The 23,673-nt window shown below is 43.6% G+C and overlaps 1 protein-coding gene and 1 non-coding gene across 2 annotated transcripts in view; one reads left to right on the plus strand and one right to left on the minus strand.

The window, feature by feature from the left end:
• LOC126476210 (pyridoxine/pyridoxamine 5'-phosphate oxidase-like) overlaps nt 1-23,673 on the minus strand; it is a 199,502-nt gene that overhangs the window by 114,945 nt on the left and 60,884 nt on the right. The window lies entirely within an intron of this gene.
• Trnat-agu (transfer RNA threonine (anticodon AGU)) lies at nt 7,572-7,643 on the plus strand. The gene has a single exon. It is a non-coding gene; the product is annotated as a tRNA-Thr (tRNA).

The following is a 23,673-nucleotide window of genomic DNA, read 5'->3' on the forward strand; positions in this document are numbered from 1 at the left end:
CGAGAGGAGTCACAGAGCAAAAAGTGTGCGTGTCTGAATCTGCCACTTAAACTGATATTTAAGACCTTTAAATTTTAATTTGGCCCTTTTTCACACAAACCATCATAACAAATTTAAAAGTTTCATATTTTCATCCCCTTAAACCTTCGTTGACGAGGTTAATTAAACGTACCAGTTGAAAACAACCGTTGCTGTCTTCAGTGCAGGCGATTTAGACAAATAGGAAACTGATTTTCCTGTTGGACAACCTCGCAGGAATACATATCTGAGTTATCTGTAGTCTAGCCCAACAGCACTGAGTCCGACTTCCTGTCCTGCCCAGTCCGCTTACGAAGTCAAGGACTGTAGCTTCCCTCTTCAGCTTGATATGCATCTGCCGTAGTGTCTCGTAACAATTGACCTTCCGCGAACTCTTGGCCGGCTTTCAATGCTCAATCTTATATAAGGGGATTCTCACAATCGGAAACACCGCTTGTGTAACGGAAGAGATGCGAATGAGGTGATATGTGAATGACTGAAATGATACAAATCTACATCTTCATTTGTACTCTGCAAGCTACCTTGCGGTTCGTGTATCACTGAAATTTACCACTATTTCCATTGCAGTCGCAAATGGTATTGGGAAAAACGTTTGCTGGTAAACCTAGGAGAGCTCAAATAACTCTGATTTTATCTTCACAGTATTTTCCCGAGATATACCAGGTGTACCGGTATGAAATGAGCGTTAAGATACAAATGTGTCGATAGGGAACATTTGTTGCGAACGAGCCTTAATTTTTTTTTTTTTTGTTTGGTTGGTATGACATCCGTCAAAGTTATTTAGTATACATCAAGTCGTGGAACAAACAATATCATATGTTTTCATCGTGTTAACAATGTCGAACTTTGTACCAGAAATTGATGATTTGCGGAAAGCATTAATTTTTTTGTTTTCAGTTGAAAAAAAGTGCTGCAGAGTCGCATCGAATTCTTGTAGAGGCATATGGTGATCATGCTCTATCAGAAGCAACATGCAAAAGATGGTTTCAACGGTTCAGAAATAATGATTTTGATGTAAGAAATGAAGAACGTGGAAGACCATCAGAAAGTTCGAAGACGCCGAACTGCAAGCAATATTGGATGAAGATGATACTTTGAGTCAGAAGCAAATGGCAGCAATGCTAAATGTTGCACAACAAACAAATGGCTCTGAGCACTATGGGACTTAACTTCTGAGGTCATCAGTCCCCTAGAACTTAAAACTACTTAAACCTAACTAACCTAAGGACATCACACACATCCATGCCCGAGGCAGGATTCGAACCTGCGACCGTAGCGGTCCCGCGGTTCCAGACTGTAGCGCCTAGAACCCTGCGGCCAATTCGGCCGGCACAACAAACAATTTCTGACCGTTTGAAAGCTATGGGAAAGATCCAAAAGTGTGGAAAATGGGTGCCACATGAATTGAATAAAAGACAGATGGAAAACCGAAAAACCATTTGTCAAATTTTGCTTCAAAGACATGAAAGAAAATCAATTTTGCATCGAATTGTTACTGGCGATGAAAAATGGATTTATTTTAAGAATCCTAAAGGGGAAAAATCATGGGTTAATCTGGGACAACCATCAACATCGAATGCAAAACAAGATCGATTCGGCAAGAAGACAATGCTCTGTGTTTGGTGGGATCAGAAAGGTGTGGTGTATCAAGAGCTTCGAAAACCCAGTGAAACTGTGAATACTAATCGCTACAGACAAGAAATGATCAATTTGAACTATACATTGATCGAAAAAAGACCAGAATGGGCCAGAAGACATGGCAAAGTAATTTTTTTACCCGACAATACACCTGCGCACAAAGCAAAACTGGTTCAGGATACAATCAAAACACTTGGCTGGGAGCTGCTACCCCACCCGCCGTATTCACCAGACTTGGCCCCTTCCGACTACCATTTGTTTTCATCAATGGGACACGCATTTGCTGAGGAACACTTCGATTCATACGAAGAAGTCGAAAATTGGATGTCTGATTGGTTTGCTTCAAAAGACGAACATTTCTATTGGCGTGGTGTCCACAAATTGCCAGAAAGGTGGTCAAAATGTATAGAAAGCAATGGTCAGTACTTTGAATAAAATATTTTTAACTTTTAAATTCAAAATTAATGTTTCATTTTCACACAAAAACGCTCATTTCATACCGGTACACCTGGTACTAATAGGGAGCAGTATACACTCAGATGACAAAAGTCATGATATATGCACAACACAGATGATGGTAATACCGTGTACGTAAGGTATAAAAGGAAAGTGCAATGGCCGAGCTCAGGTGGTTCATGTGAAAACGTTTCCGACCTGATTATGGACACATACGGGAATTAACAGACTTGGAACGCGGTTTCCATTCGGGAATCGTTAGGGAATTCAACATTCTGAGATCCAGTGTGTCAAGAGTGTGCCGAGAATACCAGATTTCAGGCATTACCTCTCACCACAGACAACAGAGTGGCCGACGGCCTTCACGTCACGTCACAACCGAAGGCAGCGGGGTTTGCGTAGAGTTGTCAGTGCCAACAGACAATCAACATTGTGTGACACAATCGCAGAAATCAATGTGGGGCGTACGAGGAACGTATGGGTTAGGACAGTGCGCCGAAACGTGGCGTTAATGGGCTATGCCACAGATGATCGAGCCGAGTGCCTTTGCTAACAGCACGACATCGCCTGCAGCGCCCCTCCTGGGCTCGTGATCATATAGGTTGGACGCCAGACGACTGGAAAACCGTGGTCTAGACAGACCCGGTTTCAGTTGGTAAGAGCTGATGGTAGGGTCAGAGTGTGGTGCAGACCTCACGAAGCCATGGATCCAAATTCTCAACAACGTACTGTGCAATCTGGTCGGGGTTCCATAATGATGTCGGCTGTATTTATATGGAATAGACTGGGTCCTCTGGTCCAACTGAACCGATCATCGATTGTAAATGGTCATGTTAGGCTACTTGGAGACAATTTTCAGCCATTCAACGATGGAATTTTTATGGATGCCATTGCGCCATGTCACCGACCACAATTTTTCGCGATTGATTTGAAGAACATTCTGGACAATTCGAGCGAATGGTTAGGCCTCCCAGAAAGTCCGACATGAATCACGTCGAGCATTTATGGGACATAATTGAGAGGTCAGTTCGTGCACAAAATCCTGCACAGGCAACACTATCGCAATTATAGACGGCTGTAGAGACAGCATGGCTCAGTATTTCTGCAGGGACTTTGAATGACTTGTTGAGTCTATACCACGTCGAGTTACTGCACTGCGCCAGGCAAAGGGAGGTGGACACCATATTAGGAGGTATCCCACGACTTTTGCCACCTCAGTGTACTGATTGATCCTTCTTGGTAAGAGTGATCTCTGAATTTTAACAGTAAACGGAACAGTGGTGCACGACATCTCTCATGCATCATCTGTCACTGGAGTTGGATGAGCATCTCAGTGACGCTTTCGCGCTTACTATATGAACTTTTGATGAAACGTTCTGCTCTTTGTAGTATCTTCTTTATTTTCTCTGTCTGGTAAAGGTCAAAGACTTACGACTAATACTCAAGTATCGGCTAAAATAGTTTTTTAAATGACGTTCTCCGTTGGTGGGACCCACTTCCTGAGGATTCTTTCGGTGCATCCCAGTGTGGCATCCACCTTTCGTACTATTACTATTGCGTGGTCATTCCGCTTTAATTCGCTACATACACATTCTCCTTGATATTTTATAGATGCGGCTGATTGTTCGCATGTCATGACGTAATAGAATAACGGGTCTGTTCGCCTATATATGCGTAATACATTGCATTTGTTTCTGTTGAGGGTCAAATGCCAATGCCAGCACCAAGCATCGATCCTCTGCATGCCCCTTCTAGCGTTGCGATTCTCTACAAAATAACATAATCCGCCAACAACCTCTTGTAGCTTCAACGTTCTTAACTAAATGATTTATGTACACTGCCTGACAAGAAAACATGATTCAGTCAGGAAGGGAAGAGGAAACAAAAAAAATTAAAAAAACAGTCAAATTAAAAAAAAAAAGCTGGGAGCAGTGAGTCCACTTACAGTATGGCATTGCACCCCTTCTGATGCGGATGTATGCACCGATTCGGTTGGGAACGGCGTCAAAGCCGTTGTATCCTCTCCTGAGGCAAGCTGCCTCACAACTACTGTAAATGGTCTTTGATACCCTGGACACTCGCACTCGGACGGAATTGACGTTCGAGCTGGTTACAGACATGTTCTACCACGGACAGTTCTGCGAACCTTTCTGGCCACTACAGTCCCTCAACATCACACAGACATTCATAGACACACGCGCCCTATGTGCATGAACATTGTCCTACTGAAAATTTGCGCCATGACACTATCGCTTGAGGGGTAACACATGAGGACACGTGATGTCCGTGGCGTACAGTTGCGACTTCAATGATTCCTTAATCGCTACCAGCCGTTACCTGAAGTTATGTCCTATGGCCCTCCACACTATGTCGCCAGAAGTAACACCACTGTGCATCTCCAAAACGCTGGAACAATGGAACCTCTCCCTAGGTCGCTACCATACTCGCCGGCAACGGTCGTCCAGCGTAGTCTAGAACAGTGAGTCATCGCTGAACACAGTGCGACATTCATCAACAGTCCACGCTTCCCGGTCACGCAACTCTCTTAACGCAACCGTTCGTGTTGTGGTGTTAAGGTAATTCCTTCTTCCAGCAGCTGCTAGACTCTGACCAAAGTTGCGGGATAACACACAATGTTGCGCCTTCTCGGATGCCAGGCGCAGATTTGGAGGGGTTTCGATGTGCCCAGCGTACAATACGGCGATACTCTGTGGTCGACCGGAACCTTGACGAATTTCCTGCCTTCACGTTCCAACGCAGTAAAACATCGGGCCACTGTCACATCCGAATGCCCAAAAAATATGGGTATTGAACGACACGACCAGTTGGTCAAATGTAGACCACAATGAGGTGCTTCTGCCTGTCACAGAACATTACTACTCTAATCATTTACATACACGTAGGCAGTTACATTGAACTCCGACCGCTTCTTCCGAGTGCTTAACTTTCTTTTGTCAGGACGTGTACATTGTGGACAGCAACGGCCACATAATACTCCCTTGGAGTATTCCCTAAGTTCCCCTTACGTCTGAAGATTACTCTCCGTTAAGAATGGCATGCTGTATTCTATTTGCTGAGAACTCATGAACCGAATCAGAAAGCAGGTCTGATACTCAAAATGGCTCTGAGCACTATGGGACTTAACATCTGAGGTCATCAGTCCCCTAGAACTTAGAACTATTTAAACCTAACGAACCTAAAGACATCACACACATCCATGCCCGAGGCAGGATTCGAACCTGCGACCGTAGCGGTCGCGCGGTTCCAGACTGAAGCGCCTAGAACCTCTCGGCCACACTGGCCGGCCGTCTGATACTCCATACGCTTTTATTCTGTTCTTTACAAGCCAAAGAACATGGCATAAACCTTAGCGCCGGTATCTGTTGCCGTCTCGGTCTCGTCGACGAACAGAGCGAATTGGGTTTCACACGATCGTTGTTTGCGAAATCCAAGTTGAATTCTACAGAGACTATTTTTGGGCTCTAGAAATAATATAGTAACCAGGCATAACGCATATTCCAAAATTATATAACTACTGACGACTTTGATGTACTCCTATAGTTGTGCGCTTCTGTTCCACGACACTTTTGAAAACGAGAATGACCTGCGCATTTTCCCTGTCCCAGGGAACGCTTCGTTCCTCCATGGACCTACGGTGACTGCTACCAACTGCACTGAGAGGCAAGCAATACAGTTTAGTTAAATCGGTTTCATTTCAAGAGATTTTGTACTGACGATCAATTGACAACGCTGATAGCGTGTAGTTTCACGTACACCATTCCTAATAATGAAATTATAATGAAATATAGACCTTTAGCTGCTTGTAGGCGTTGATAAATATCAACAGGGACAGTTGGAAAATGTTTGCCCCGACAGGGACTCGAACCCCGGACCTCTGGCTTACGTGGCAGGCGCTCTATTCGACTGAGCCACCGAAGACACAGATGACAGTGCGACTCTAGGGACTTATCTTTGGCACGCTCCCCTTGAGACCCACATTTTCAACTTACTGTGCACACACTACATTTGTAGTGCCCCCGCCCACTATACTCATTACTCGCGGCAGTCAATCTACCCTACAAATGTAGTTTGTGATCAGTAAGCTAGACATGTGGGTCTCACGGGGAGCGTGCCAGAGATAAGTCCCTGCAGGCGCAGTGTTCTCTCCCTCCTCGATGGCTCAGGCGGATAGACCGTCTGCCATGTAAGCAGGAGGTCCTGGATTCGAGTTCCGGTCGGGCCACAAATTTTTCAACTGTCCCAGTTGGTATTTATCAACACCTGTAAGCAGCTAAAGGTCAAGATTTCATTATAATTATATATATATATAATTTCATTCTTCGAGAGTTGCAAGATCACCAATGGTATCTGTACAGATACTATCTTCATATATTCCTAATAATGGCTGTGCCTCACAAGTTGGACTTTACAATACACAACGAGTTTGGGGGTACCATTTTCGAAACAAGACCACACTACTCACAGAAAATAAGGAGCAAGGTGTCACATCCTTATACACAGCAACCCAAAGTTCAGAAAAATATTATATGGCCGTAGGGAGATGTTAGAATTACTGACACAGTTCGGTAAGAATGTAATGGTGAATCTCGACGAGTCTTATTTGTGTTTTCTCGCACTCTGCAGTGCTCTCTTGTTACCATTTGCGTAATTCACGTTAACTTTATAACTATACTAGAATTAACTTGTGCCAAGCAAAATAATGAGTACTGTTGAAATCAAGTTTTTTACTGTCTCTTGGTATTAAAACAGAATTATGTTCTTTTCACTTTATCATGAAAAGGAATAAGACATATTAGTAATTATTTAATCGGTTTTCAAATGATCACACCGTCATTATTTGCATCCGCTTCAGCAAACAAGTAGGATGATTGCTTCTGCAACTAAGTGAAGGTTACACAGTCTGACCTTCCTAATGTAGGTTTTCTGTGATTTCCTTAAATGGCATAAGGAAAATATCGGAATGGTTCGCTCCAAATGGACAGGAGCGATTTCCTTCGCCGTCCTTACCCAATCCAAGCTTGCGGTCCCCCTTGTCCTGTAAAACTGTTGATAGTAACACAAATACTCTTACCTTTAACGCCATTACAAGTAATGTCAAATGAAATTAATTGGCCCCAGAGACCTTTTGATGTATATACGCAGACCGAAGCGACGAATGAAAATTTGTAAGAAGGTCACGATTCGAACCCAGGTCTGCTGCTCGCTAAGTAGGTGCGCTAACCACTATGATACCTAGGCACAGTGGCTTTGCACAATTCCACGGACTACCCTAACACGTCTCCCTCCTCAGTCCGAATTCCCACTGAATTTACAGGAAATACCAAATGGACTGGGGCATGAATGGGAATTTGGATTGAGATTGAGATTGAGGAGGGAGGCGTGCTAGTGCAGTTTGCGCAGTTGTGCAAAGCCATTGTGCCAGGGAGGCATAGTGGTTAGTGCATCTGCCTAGTGAGCAGGAGACCTGGGTTCGAATCCTGGCCTTGGCAAAAATTTTCGTTCTTTGCTGCATGCATCATGTATTGTTATGTTTTTTAATTCAGTACATTGTTATTAAGGTAGTATGTACTGTATTTTAATGAACTAGAGTTTCGATGTATTTATTTTTTATTTTCATTAGGTTCGATTCTTTGGTGGTGTTTTTTATTTGCACGTTCAGCAGCCAAATATCATAAGATGATGAATTTCAAAATGTCGCCCAGCAACTGTTCTTTTTTTCTTAACAACAGCTTTTGCTGATGGTTTTGGTTCGTTCAAAATTATTCAGATGTCAGTCAGCTCTGTTGAGCGCTTTGTATTGATGAAGGAAAATAATATTTCAGAAGAAATTATATGAAATGCATCTTACGTGAGACTGATAAAAAAGATCCATATATGTTTCTTTACTTTTTAGTTGCCTTTTTTGAAGATGGACAGAAACTAGGATAAAAAAATATAGAGAAAGAAACTCTGCCATCTCTCATTACATCAATATTGATACAGCATTAAATCTTAATATTTCCTCCTCATACGAAGTGTTTGTTTTTGTGTGTTGCTCATTCGCAGAGCCTCGCCGGGGTTGTTTCTGTCTACCCAGAGCAGAATGCAGTCTCTCAGTCTTACGCAGAGAGAGCTACAACGGATGTCTACCAAGACCCCGTCGCAAGCCTCATTTCCTACCTGGAACACACAGTAAATATTTCAATGATTCACAAACACTTAGTCTCCTAATATAATGGACAGGGAAATGAAAACCAGACACTAAGTAAGCTGGCGAAGAGTTCTCGGGCTTCCAGCCGGGTGGCGGTGTCTTCAAACTGCGACGTTTCGACGAGTGACATACTCATCATCTTCGCCAGAACGCATACATTCACGCTAAGTAAGCTGTTTATTATTTCTCAAGTAATCAGAATAGCTTTTAATACATGTATCCTACTGTGAGACAAGACGGTCAATGGAAAATTTTTTGTGATTTTCTACTGGACCATGATTGTACCCAAGCGTGCAGCTTTTGGTCGGAAGCAAATCGACGGCCATGAATGTCCTCCTTCAGGGCTCCAGAAATATGGAAATCGCACGGGAAGGGATCGAGACTGTACGGAGGATGTGTGAAGGCTTCCTACCGAAACTTCTGCAGCGTAGCCGAGACGACCGGCCAACAAAATGCTCGCTCACCTGACACCAAGGCTGTTTGAGATACGCTGCAGGAATTGCACCTTGAAGCTCTTTTACATCCACCACATAGTGCTCATTTCCCCCATGCGATTTCCGTATTTTTGGAACCCAGAAGAAAGTTGTCCGTCGATTTGCTTCGGATGAAAAGATGCCCTCCTGGGCACAATGATGGTTCCGTAGGCAACAGCGGACATTTTTACGTGAAGGCGCTGACCGTCTTGTCTCTCAGTGGGATGAATGTATTTACAGTTGTGGTGTTGGGTTGGGTTGTATGGGGGAGGAGACAAGACAGCGAGGTCATCGGTCTCATCGGATTAGGGAAGGACGGGTAAGGAAGTCGGCCGAGCCCTTTCAAAGGAAACATCCCGGCATTTGCATGGAGCGATTTTAGGGAAATCACGGAAACCCTAAATCAGGGTGGCCGGAGGCGGGATTGAACCGTCGTCCTCCCGAATGCGAGTCCAGTGTGCTAGCCACTGCTACAATTGTGGCGACTACTTTTGAAATTATAAATAGTTTACTTTTCTTCGTTTGTCTCGTTTTCATTTAACTGCCCCTTATAATAATAATTTTGTGAGGTTCAATGGCGGAGTGCAAGTCCTTCGATTGGACACCACTTTGCCCCTAATCCACCCCAAGTATCCAGATGGGGAAATGGGACGTACAGTTTAATGAGTAATCCGAACCACGTGCCGTCGCTTTTTTCCCTCCCTAGGCTCGATAGCATTCTAATGGGGCAGTGTGAAGGTCGATGTGCTACTCTGCTTAAAAACACCAAGATGCTGTGGCATTCGATTAGGAGCGGTATCTTCGAGAAGGAAAGGTCGCAAGTCAAGCATACAGCGGAGAGAGAGAGAGAGAGAGCGAGAGAGAGAGAGAGAGAACGCCTAAACTCGCCTTCAGGATTGGGGAATGCTGGGGAACCAGTTAGGCAAGGTCTGGGGATCTGGCAAAAGCTTAACTTGGGAAATGGATGATGGTTGGTGGTCGGCCAACAGCCAGGGATACTGACGAGCGCTCTGAACGGAAGGCGAAAGGCCTGCCCTTAGCTTTTTGCTCCGGCAGGTCGCTGCGTGGGCCCGGACAGGCTGTTTACGTAACGGCGGCCGTGCAGAAGAGCGCCCTGGTCACGTACGCCAACTCGCTTGTTGCCAAGAATTGTAGCCTGCTCACAGGACGCCGTTCGTGTGTGTGTGTGTGTGTGTGTACTTGTTTCTTTGTCATTAATTGTGTAGACTATAAATAAAATACTGGAATAGGTAAAGTTCATGTACTGGAAAATGTTAACACTATATTTTTAATATCGCTTCCCTACATAATCACCGTTCACATTTAAGCATTAGCAGTATCTCTTAACACAAGGATACACAGAATTTTTGACGCTGCGTACCACTTGACATTTTTAGAAATTATGGCGTACCACTGTAGTTCGTTCACTTTTTACGAACCCTGTGGTGGGGGAGGGGGGGAAAGGGGTGATGGTGGTGCGGAAAGTTCTGTGACAACTGACGTAGGATTCAGGAACGGCACGTGGTGGGGAATGACTTTCGCCATACTGCTCAGTGCTTGGCAACAAACATATGTGCTGCATCGTCCGAACAAGACACAGCCAGGGCAAAGGCACCACAGGCGCAAAGATACGAGCTGGTGCCAGAGCCATAGAGACTCGCTACTTGCGCGAGTTACACCAACGCCGTAGGCGGCGCTGAGGATGAAGATAACGGCTTCGCCTCGTCCAGTTGCCGGCCGAGTACAATCCGCCAATGACCGGAACAACAACGAACAGAAGCCTTGTCGGAAGATAGAAGAGCAGCTCTCGCCCACATGGTTACAGATCATCGTCCAAAGCTGACTTAGACAGGGAACTTTGTTTAGTGAACTCTTAGAAGTGAACAGACAGTCCTTTTAAATAATCGCACTTAGTCATTGAGGGCCTGTTTTTCGTTATATTACAAGCAATGTCACAAAGATAAGTAAACATTTGTGTGACTTTGTTACTAATTTGTAGGAGTGGGCATAGTGGCAGGGAGAAATTGTCTTAGCGGTGTACTGCACCAGAAGCCAATTCACGAGCTCACAGACTCGGCCTACCGCAACAACAGTGGCAACTCGGCCTCCACAGCAGTAGCGACGAGCCTTTACAAAACTGGGGACGAGGACTGACAAAAATGATTTTCGCATTGTGCTAATCATTTACTATGTTGTTATAAAAGAGACATACAGAAGAAGGTTTCGTGGGAGCACCAGCTTACAGAGTCGTTCATGTTCACCTGTGATACTTTTTTGTAGAAAATAATATGAAATTAAATTAAACCATTTCTGATACAAATAATCAATGACAAAGAGAAGAGTCACATTTAAAATACTTATTAAACTTTTACGTCACAAATAATATAAAGCAGTTGTGCAAAAGAATAATAAACTGAATAGGGAGTAAAATAAATCAGACTTCAAAATCAGTAATTACTAAATTTTAAATTTAGAACATCTTCATGTTTCATTTAGAAGCATGCTGTTGTTTACCTTTAATCAGTGCTTCAAAGGCTGCATCGATTGAGCTAAACTTACCTCTCCAGTCTTCTTCAACATTATTTCTGTTTCTGCATTTATTTATAATGTATAAGAACTGTGAAATGACACTTACACAGATGTAAGTGGTAACAAACGGCACGAAAAATAGGATTACTTGTTTGAAAATAGGGGTACTCAGTTTTTATTCCCGTCCAGAAAGAAAGCACAATTTTCCTTTTCAAAGCATCTCCCACTGAACTTTGTGTCGATGAAAATTTTGTATATTTGCACGCGGACCGCCTGCAATGTCCTTGTGCACCACTGTCTGGTAACCTTGTCTTAACAGGTTCACGAATTCCTTCTACACAAAGTCCTGGCGCCTGAGATTGCAACCGGTCCGAAACAGCACACGCAATCTGATCAAAAGAATCCGGACACTTTTATGTAACGTGGAACTGACCATCTCTCTGTGAGGTAACCGTTTTACGTTTTTTTGGATTTTTCCAGAGAAATGAAGATCAGTGGGCGAGAAAATGGTGCAAGGCTTCACCAGGCCTATATCAACGCCATCTGCGATTGACGCAGTCAGGAAAAGGGGAACACAAGTGACATCCAGCGCAAGAGAGCTTCACCTGTTTTGCAATAAACGTAATACAAGTAATACGAGTGCTATCGGAAATTAACCTTTCTTTTCAGAAACGAACGCTGTTTCTCGTTCATCCACAACTGCCGTTCAAAATGACCACTAAAATTGGAAATCCCGCCACATGTCATATTCGTTCTCTACTACGGTCTTTATGTTTGTTGATGTCGAAGTTTTCTGCGAGAGTATCAGAGAAATGTGCCTAAAATTGAGAGGGAAGGCGACTGCCGTCCGCTATTGCCGGGATGTCATCCAGGCCCAGCTGTTTCTCGTAGCAAGAAGATAGGTCGAGGCTGCTAAGAAAAAGCCTACCTCACATCACAAAGGTGCAAGGTTAACTACCATTATCGTGGTTGGAACCGTCGCACATGCTAATGCATTTTAGATCTCAAAAGTAGGTCGACCCGAGAATTGTAATAAAATAAGATACGGAGCATATAGAGTATTTTATTAAATCATGCTTCGCGTACAAAGAACGTAAAGAGAAATTTCTCCTCAATTACATATTTGTCTCCCCACTCCACCCACACCACATCACGTATCCGAACTGTATAGAATCCACGATACACGAAGCGTAGCGGCTTTTTATTGCAACCCATGGTGCATTCATGCCATACTGAATTTTCAAAATTAGAGGAATAAACAATTCTGTACTCGTAATTTTTATGTATTGTCATGTATCTGACTCCAATTAAGTCAGGTTTATCCTTCACGTGTGTCCTTCACGAACGATTATTTTTCTCTCTTAACAGCAGAAAAACCCGGTCGTCATATCTCCTGAAAAGTGATGTATTTTTGTAGGTACATTAAGCGGGATATGTGGATACTGTATACAAGATGGTTGCAAATTGACTTAAACATTCAGAAAACGCTCGCAGACGTTAGGGCATCCGGGCAGCCTCTGGCATTAACAGTGCCAAATTCGAAACTCATCATGCAAACCCCGTGTCGATACGGGATAAAAGCAACAGAAGAAAACTGCTGCTTTTTGTGTGCGCCCATATAGAAGAAACAACGAGGAACGGAGCAAATAAAATACTTTTCCCGTCCATATCCGGAGCGGACGGCTATTAATTCTCAATCCAGGGTGACAGAACAAACCATCTCGGCGATCAAACAATAACGCGAATTCTTGTTTCGTTACTCGTCTGCATCAATGTCATCCCCATCAAAACAGTCCCCATCAGATATTATACACTAATGCGAGCGCCTTTTCCAATCCGCGGAACACTTCTGGATCTTTGGGATAGCTTTCAGCTCTTTCAGCGATTCTTTTTTAGTCTCATCTATGCTTGTAAAACAACCGCCTTTTCACGTTTTCTTTATTTTTTGCGAATAGAAGAAAGTCGCATGGGACCATGTCTGCTGAATAAAAAGGTTGGGCCACCATTATAGTTGTGGTTTTAGCCAAAAATTCACGAACAAGCAACGTAGTGTGACGAATAGGTGCAGCATCCTGGTGTAAGAACCTTGAATGTACTACAGCAAATCCAGGTGTTATTTTTGTTTTCAGGTAACTTCACATAGACGGTATTGAACTTCTACATAATAATCCTTATTGCTCATTAGTTCTTAATGCAAGGACGCACGGTGCACTATGCTGGTAAAATGGATGAACACAGTGCACGTAATCTTCACATTTGACTGCTCTTTCCGGTCCTGGCGGTCCAGAATTCTTCCGCTGGGTCGACTGCACCTTAGTTTCGATGTCACATCCGTAAATCCGTAGTTCGTCACTCGTCTGACAGGTTTCAGTGTTTCTGGATCGTTCTTGGCTTCATCTACCGATTCCTGAGCAACTTGCGTTCCCCGCTGGTTTTCTCGAAATTCAACAATTTTAGAACAAATTTTGCTGTCGCACGTTTTATGCCCAAAACAGCAGAACCCGTTTAGACAAGAGTCACCTCATATGGAAACATCATGAGCGACTTCTCAGATTGTGATTCGATAATTCATAGCCATTTCTTTCAGTTTTTCCAAGATTTCATCGTTTACGAACTGCTGTGGCGTCCAAGGCGCTTCTCATCTTCAGCGGCTTCATGCCTTCTTAGAAGCGCTTATGCCGATCGTAAGGCCCTGTTTTACTCATAGCGGACTCTGAGTCGCTAAAAACTGTATTTAACAAATGCAAAATTTTATTTCGTCCTTATAGCCAAATTTAATACTCATTATCCGGCCCATTTTGAACAAAATGAAGAACTCCCGATGCTATAAAAAGAAATGCAATCTTTTGTGCAGCTAATAATAGAGTAAATATCGAACAGATAACACTGTACAGATACCTCATATTTTTATGAACACATCAACGAAAAAATCCGTGAATCCGACTAATACAACACGTGAATTTACAGAACTTCCTTTATTTTTTGAATACGCCTCGTTACGAAAAGAAACGAGAAAACGTAGCAAATCTGCGAAGATTTATACGTATAAATCTAAGCAGCGCATTAAATCAGTGTGACCTCACGGATTTATTTTATTTGTGCATTTATTTCACCTAGCAAGCATATTACACGTAACTTAGCAGTCCCTTACAAACTTTTCTTCCAAATATCATTATACAGGGCGAGTCACGTGAGAAGTAACGTCCATTTTATTTCATGAACTGTTTTAGATATCAAAACGAGGTTTTTGGCAAGTGATAGTACACTAAGGGGCACGCACTATGGTATGTAATAAGGAATCTTAACTCTTGCATGGATCTACATCTTTAAGCAAGTATGATTCTTTAAATAGAATGATGTCATTTTTAATGGCATCCGAAAGCGCTTGAAAAGACAAATACAGTGATACAATGCTTGTTTATTTTGCAGCTGAAACTCGTCGGAAAGGAATCCAAAAAATATTCTAGAACTGAAAAGCAAGTCGGCTGAAAGCGGATATTGCGTTGTAAACACCCTCGTGCCAGGCAACGTCGTTCTATCAAACCTTCCGACTGCTTGCTTGTCTACACTACAGAACCAGCAGTAACTGTGTTGTCTAGCACCAAGTCATTTCTGCTTCAATATTTATTGCATGCAAATATATACACCAATGGGAAACTACCGAACAAAACCCTGGAAACGTACGCACAGTTGAAATAATTTTCGTAACCCACATCTGACGCGACGGAAGTAGTTCCATAAACAAAAATCATAGCTGACCCTGTATCTGCGTCGTAAGGGAAATGAAATTTTATCTTGGTTGCGTAGGGTTGCCTTTCTGCATCGGTTTATAGCGACGGAGCCTGGCATGAGAGGTAACTCTGCTTGGCGATGTTTGCACTGCAAGAACCGGCTCTGGCTGTACTGCTTTCTAGTTTTAATGCATTTCTAGGATTCTTTTGGCAAAGGTTTCAACTTCAATACTAACTAGCTTTATATCACTGTAACTCTCTCTCCAACAGCTATTGATTGCAGCTGCGAAAAGTATACGGTTCCAAGAAAAAAAATTCTTGTTTCAATCTAAGGCTGTGACGAAATAGAAAGACTTGAAAATGAAAATTCTCAAAGAGGTATAGCAATTAATTTCAATAAACAATGTGAAGTGTTATCTGAACTTAAAAAGAACCAAATACTTTCAACAACAATTTTATGCAACCGAGGTGGCTACACATACATTCTTTAATTAAGTTAACGCACGGTTGTTGGACTTCAGCCAATAAGAATGTTTAAAATTTCTTGTCTCTGGTTGACAACAGAATTCAGAGCATAACCCATGCAAAACATTAGTACCCATAAGCATACTATCAGCTGCAGAAAACCTCGTTCTGTGGTCGAGCGGTTCTAGGCGCTTCAGTCCGGAACTACGCCGCTGCTACGGTCGCAGGTTCGAATCCTGCCTCGGGCATGGATGTGAGTGATGTCCTTAGGTTAGTTAGGTTTAATTAGTTCTAAGTCTAGGGGACTGATGACCTCAGATGTTAAGATGATTAGAGCCATTTGAACCGTTTAGAAAACCTCGTTTCCATATCTGAAACCAATCAGGAAATAAAAGGGGTGTTACGTCTTACTTGACTTACCCTTTATAGTGTACTGTAAACAATATTCGTGTAATATTAGGTATAGTAATGATATGAATATTAATAATAATGCAACTGACATACACTATGTGATCAAAAGTATCCCGACACCTGGCTGAAAATGACTTACAAGTTCGTGGCGCCCTCCATCGGTAATGCTGGAATTCTTTGTGGTGTTGGCCTACCCTTAGCCTTGATGACAGCTTCCACTCTCGCAGGCATACGTTCAGACAGGTGCTGGAAGGTTTCTTGCGTAATGACAGCCCATTCTTCACGGAGTGCTGCACTGAGGAGAGGTATCGATGTCGGTCGGTGAGGCCTGGCATGAAAAAAGTTGACGTTCCAAAACATCCCAAAGGTGTTCTATAGGATTCAGGTCAGGACTCCGTGCGGGACAGTCCTTTACAGGGATGTTATTGTCGTGCAACCACTCCGCCGCAGGACGTACACTATGAATAAGTGCTCGTCGTGTTGAAAGATGCAGTCGCCGTCCCCGAGTTGTTAATCAACAGTGGGAAGCAAGAAGGTGCTTAAAATATCAATGTAGGCCGGTGTTGTGATAGTGCCACGCGAAACAACAAGGGTTGCAAGCCCCCTCCATGGAAAACACGACCACACCATAACACCACCGCCTCCGACTTTTACTTTTGGCAGTACACACGCTGGCAGATAGCGTTCACCGGGCATTTGCCATGCCCACACCCTGCCTTCGGATCGCCACATTGTGTACCGTGATTTGTCACTCCACAGAACGTTTTTCCACTGTTCAATCGTCAAGTGTTTACACTTCTTACACCAAGCGAGGCGTCGTTGGGCATTTACCGGCGTGATGTGCAGCCGCTCGACAATGAAATCCAAGTTTTCTCACCTCCTGCGTAACTGTCGTAGTACTTACAGTGGATCCTGATATAGTTTGGAATTCCTGTGTGATGGTCTGGATAGATGTGTGCCTATTACACATTACGACCCTCTTCAACTGTCGGCGGTCTCTGTCATCAACAGACGAGGTCGGCCTGTACGGTTTAGTGCTGTACGTGTCCCCTCACGTTTCCACTATCACATAGGAAACAGTGGAAATGGGGATGTTTAGGAGTGTGGAAGACGTATGACGATCCCGGGTTCGATTCCCGGCGGGGTCAGGGATTTTCTCTGCCTCGTGATGACTGGGTGTTGTGTGCTGTCCTTAGGTTAGTTAGGTTTAAGTAGTTCTAAGTTCTAGGAGACTGATGACCATAGATGTTAAGTCCCATAGTGCTCAGAGCTATTTGAACCATTTGAACGTATGACGGAAGTGACACCCAATCACCTGACCACGTTCAAAGTCCGTGAGTTCCGCAGAGCGCCCCCTTCTGCTTCTCTCACAGTGTCTAATGACAACTGAGATCGCTGACATGGAGTTCCTGGCAGTAGGTGGCAGCACAATGCATCTAATACGAAAAACGTATGTTTTTGGGGGTGTCCGGATACTTTTAATTACATAGTGTAAATGTAACAACAACATAGATACACTGATATTGCGAAAAGTACATTTATGATAATGTAAGATTTATGCTATGGCTATCGCCAGTTAACGCCAATCGGTTCACCAGAGAAAGCAGTTTTGCCCCTCCTGTCGTACGTGCAGCACTGGGCCCTACAGTTTGCAGCAAGCGAGGCTTTGCATAAAGGCGTTGCGTGCCTTCGCGCAGTAGGACCTGGTGCGCCGGCCCCGAAAACCGGAGGTTCCATGTTCAGAGCCGGTTTAGCGCATAGTTTTATTCTGCTGAGCTTTCACCTTGCCGCACAACCTGCTGCGTACTGTGAAAGAATGTTACCTGTTCGTACGTCGTTGTCAGAGTTACTGGAACTTACATTAGCAATTTTACCACCATAACAATCACTTTGTTCGTCAGAGAAATCTCAGACGTAATTACTAAATTCTCATCATCGTTGTATTTCTGCAGACACTTTCAAAAAAAGTTATTCGATATAATTGATCAGCACATCTAGAAACTTGTAACCACACGTAAATAAATATTTTTTTCTTGAGTCATCAGTCTTGTTATTGGTATGATGAGGCTCGCCACAAATTCCTATCCTGTGCTAATCTTTTCATGTCATAGTAGCACTTGCAACCTACTTCCTTAATTATTTGCTGGATGTATTCCTCTATAGTTTTTACTCTCTACTGGTATTGTTGGGCGCCAGTAATGTTAAGAGATGGGTGAAACATTTCAAAGATGGTGGGCCAGGTGTTTTGGTGTGGAGAGGCATAATGTTGCGTGGCTGTGCTAACCTCCAAATCTTGGTATGCTGTACACTTACCAGTTAACCTTATTACGACACTGTACTTCTTCCCCACGTGCGTCTTTTCAGTGGTGCATTCGGCGTTTATTTCTGTGGAAGACAATGCATAACCGCGTCGAACAGTGCAAGTGGAGCAGCTCTTGGAACGAGAGGATATGTCCAGCGAATGGCGTGGCCTGCCTGCTCCCCTGTCTTAAATACCATGGAGCACGCGTCTTGTGCATTGGGGAGACGTTCTGCAGCACGTCCATGTCAGTCTCGCTGGTGGAGGAATGTGACACCCTATCACAAGAACCCCTTACCAAATTTGTGGCCAGTGTCAGTCGGGAATGTCACGCCCTATCACAAGAAGCTCTTACCAAATTTTTGGCCAGTATGGAAGCACGCTGCAGAGCATTCATTGCCGTCCTTGGTAATGACACACACTATTAAGAACTATCTGTCTGTCTTTTGCAATGTGTAGTGGACGCCATGAACCGCGATGAATTCAGTGTAATTGTTGTCTTTCAATAGAGCTGTCATTTCGTCTTACTGCGCATTTATTTCAGTTGCCTCCTGTATGATAATATTTGGTTTGTGGGGTGCTCAACTCCGCGGTCATCAGCGCCTGTACAAAGTCCCAATTATTACAAGGTCCAATTTTTTCACAGATCAGTCTAGCCACTGTCACAAATTATAATGAAATGATGAGGACAACACAAACACGCAGTCCCCGGGGCAGGGAAAAAAATCTCCAAGCCGACCGGGTATCGAACCCGGTGCCCCGTGATCCAGAGGTAGCAAAGCTAGCCACTAGACCAAGAGCTGCGGACGTAGTCAACTGTACTGTATTATACTGCAGCAGTTTTTTTCTATATTTAGTTCAAGTTTCATCGAACAGTGTTACTTACCAGTGAGACATCATTCAAATTTAGTTTTGTCCATAAGTTTTGCTCACCAATCTAGTTGGATCTTCTCACACCCCGTATAGTCGCTTCGGAAAGGTGACTACTGGGTGTTTTATGGTCGTTACCATTTCGACTGACGTATTGGCGATAAGATAATCGAACAGGAGTGGATCTCTTCACCTATTTACGCACAGGACGTTATATTTAGTCACGCTCTGTGTCAACTGCCAGTTCCTGCACCAATCGTTTATCCTTTGCAGAGCTTTCTGAATTTCGTCATAGTCTTCTGGCATTGCAACGTTCTTATAGACGATAACGTCGTCGGCGAAAAGCCTAACGGAGCATCCGACGTCATCTGCTGGTTCATTTATATATACTGTGTGTACTGAAGGCCGTATAGCACATGGGGTACACCGACGTTACCTTTACATTTCTCGAATTCGTCCCGTCTCTAGCAATAATTGATATATGCGTGTGACCTGTATCGGGTCTAAAATGTATTTAAATTTGTGCACTTTTTATGTGTTAAAGGAGACTGTAGCACTTGGTTCGGCCTTACATAACAACAAGATTTGTTTACCTTTTTATGAGCGGGGGAACTGTCCTTTACGTTAGAAGGTGTCGAAACGATGTTTTCCAGTCCTGTTCACGTGTATTTAGCACGGTGAAAAAGGAGAAAGAGGAGGAAAAAAGACTCGTGTTCCAAAAAAGCTGTAACTCGGTATTTTTACATCGGAATCACGTTCAACTGGTCGGTTAGAAGTCCTTGGTTTTCTTCCACCGCATCTACAGACCGACCTCTGGAATAAGCTTTCATGCTCCGAAAATCTTACGTTTCAAGAATCCAGATCTGTAGCAAAGTTACGGTAGAAATAGATGTATAGTCATGTAAGAAAAAAAAGTAAAAGAAGAGTCTTGTATGACAAGTGATTGACGAATGACGGTACAAGATGTTTGTAGAGGTTAACTACAGGAGATCAGACGATTACTCACAACTGTCGAGTATTGTGTAGTTGTCCTCGGGATCGAATTCCTCTTGTGGTCCCGACATAGACTGAGAGCATGCCGTTCGTCTGACGTTCACAGCGGCTTGTTGCTTTCCGTTATGTGTGTATGGCACCGACGAAGGTGAGAACACAGTTCAAAATGCCCTCTTGGTTACATCTCGTTTAATTGTTAAGTCTTAGATTCTTTAGATACCCCCCCCCCCCCCCCCCCCGTTTTCCCTGTTTCATTTGCGAACGGCGCGTGGCAAGAATGATTCTCCGTATACCACTATTACTTCTAATTTCGCGGAATTACTCGCTGTGGTCATTTTCGAGACGGATGAGGGAGGAAGTAACATGTTGTCCAGCTTCCAGCTATTCAAAGAATGTACCGTCTTGGAATTTTAGGTGTAGCCCACCCCGTTATACACAACCCTTCTCTTGTAGCGTGTACCAGCAGAGTTTGTTGAGCATTTTCGTAAAGCTCTCGCGCCGACGAAACGACCCCGTGGCGAAAGGCGGCGCTCTTCGTTGGATTTTGTGTATTTCTTCGATGAAACCAACATGGTAAGGGTCCCAGTCTGATGAGAACTGCCCAACAATCGGCCGAATAAGTGTTTTGTAAGCAATTTCTTTCGTAGCTCCATTACTTTTCCTTAAGATTCTCCCAGTAAATCTTAGCGTGGGATCTCCTTTTCCTATTATTTGTGGTAGTCTTTCCATTTTAGGTAGCTCCGCTTGATTACTCATTGGTATTTTACTGTAGTTGCTGTTTCTAGTGATCCGTCAGCTATAATGTAATTTCTTCTGCTATTTGTGCTCAGTATGTTACATTTATTTACGTTCAGGGTCAACTGCCAAACTTCAGTGCCGTACAGGTCTTCCTGTAGTTTGCTACGACCTCTGGCGCTGCCACCAAGCAAGACTGCGCGGTGGTTAGCACACTCGACTCGCATTGGGGACGACAACCGTTCAAATGCGCTTCCGGCCATCTAGATTGAGGTTTTCCGTCATATCCCTAAACTGCTTCAGGCAAACGTCGCGATTGTTCCTCTTAAAGGAAGTGGCCGATTTCCGTCCCACTCCTTGAAAACAGTCCGATCCCATACTCTGACTCTAATGACCTCGATGTCGACGGGACGTTAAATCCCAATCTTCGTTCTTTTTGGTGTTGCTTCCTTCTTATAGATCATAGCATCGTCTGCGAACAGTCTCATAGGGCTTCCGATATTATCCACTAGATGACTAATACAGGGTGAATATTAATGAAACCAACAAACTGCAGGGTCGGATTCCTGACTGGAAATGGACGAAAAAATGTCCTATGAAAATATGTATGGAAACGCATTGTTGTCACGGTAAATGGCGCTGACGAATGACAGCTCTTCTGACTATGTGGCGTGCGTTCCTTGTGCGTTGAAGGCTCTGAGACTGGCGCAGCGTAGTGTAAGCAGCAGAATGGAACGGTACTCATATCGGGAAAAAGCCGAGATGGTGTTTGTGTACGGTCAAGCAGATGCAAACGGCCAAGAGGTACCACTGCTGTACAAAAACAATTACTCTCACAGACACCAACCACATCACACAACATTTAAAACCCCTTTTGGGCGTTTGTGTGATTGTGGGTCCTTTAAGACAGTCGAACGTGCAGGGAGGCGCGGGCTGTGCGTACACCAGATTTGGAGAACCGGGTTCTACAGGCTACTGAGACTACGCATTAAGCCTACCTCTTCTCCCTGTACCTCACGTCAACCAATCAGTGTAAAACGGGTTCACATAATCGTCAAAACGTAAAAAAAGAACAAAGTACAATAATAACATAAAAATAGTTATGTATAAAAAATCTCTTTACAACCATGGAACTACTTAAATATTGTATAAAATATCAATTAAAAGCTTTAAAATAACTGTACAGGCGATGTATACTCAGTGTGCCCTCTATGGGCTAAGGTGGTACTACCACAATGGTTTCAAAGTCTACGATGTTGTGAAGGTCTTTGGCATTGCGGCATCATATCAATATGTGAGTTGTGATTCGACTACAAGTATACAAATATGCTATATTCAGTCTGTCTGTCTTATATTAGCTTTGTTTGCCACTGGTGATACAATGGAATGATCAGCTGCAGAGTGCTACGATATTACATACAATTTTTAAAATGTCATAAAACTTATTTAATAAAAATGGAGTCATATTTCGTAATATTTCTAGTTGGAAGTTTAAGATTGTGATATAAATATTTACATACATTTATCGATCACCATTATTACAAGAGATGGTATGGGACGTGGCTTATGGGCGGAGGGTGAGACGACCTTCCATCCCATCGTGTGACACTTCCACGATGGCGCAGAGCAGAATTGTGGTGCCATTGTGACGTCATTAACCCGCCTTACACTTCACATGAACTTCTGATCTCTGGCCTTTCTTTCGCACTCGACACCTTGCTGTGTGAAGCGTCGACGAACCCGAGGTTGACGTCACAGGGCGTCACGTTTCTGCACCATTACACAGGAACATTGCGCGCACTTTGAGCTTTTGCGCCGCAGTGGGGGAAAGTTACAGGGTCTCAAAAAAATGACTTGAGTTCTTCTGCGCAGTTATTTTTAGAAAACGAAGATGCCAGAAATTTACTGAAGAAATCTCAATGAAATGTAATTGACTTAAGAAGCACGTAGACTACACAAGACTAGTTCGAGCGATTCTTGAGTATTGCTCTTCAGTCTGGGACCCTCGACGGGCTGTATTAGTAGCGCAGACAGAGAAGATCCATAGGCGACGAGAGCGTTACATCCTCAGTTCGATTAGTAACCATGAGGCGTCACAGAGTTTTTTATTAAACTACGGTGGCGGGGAGAAATATGGTGCGTGTCGCAGAGGTTTATTGTTGACTCTTCTTGGAATGTCCGTTCTCAGAATTTTTTCTCAGAACACACATTCCAAGAAGAGTCAAGCAATTTACCATCCATCCCACGTACACCTCGTGGAACAGCTATGGCTGCAAAAGAAGAGAAAGTTTACATCATACGGAAGCTTGGCAACAAACCATTTCGCGAATGTGACAGGAAAGAAGGGAGAAACGATTGTGATACATCAAGTACCCTCCGCCACGAACGCAACACATAGTGGGCAGTGGAATTTGGATGTAAAACTACATTACTCAGACTCTGTGGATAAGACTTCCATATAAACAACGTCATCAATAAAACCATGATTTCACTAAACGTGATTCACTAAACCATCGAGAGGTTTACCTTTGTAGTGAGGCAAAAGCTGAAACGAGAAATCTTCTCCCAAATGTTCCCAATTGATAAACGTTCGCCGGCTGGAGTGGCCGAGCGGTTCTAGACGCTTCAGTCTGGAACCGCGCGACCGCTACGGTCGCAGGTTCGAATCCTGCCTCGGGCATGGATGTGTGTGATGTCCTTAGGTTAGTTAGGATTAAGTAGTTCTAAGTTCTAGGGGACTGATGACCTCAGCTATTAAGTCCCATAGTGCTCAGAGCCATTCGAACCATTTGATAAACTTTCTGCCCCCCCCCCTCCCCTTCT

Source organism: Schistocerca serialis, chromosome 1, assembly GCF_023864345.2.
Source record: "Schistocerca serialis cubense isolate TAMUIC-IGC-003099 chromosome 1, iqSchSeri2.2, whole genome shotgun sequence".
In the NCBI taxonomy this organism is placed as follows: Eukaryota; Metazoa; Arthropoda; class Insecta; order Orthoptera; family Acrididae; genus Schistocerca; species Schistocerca serialis.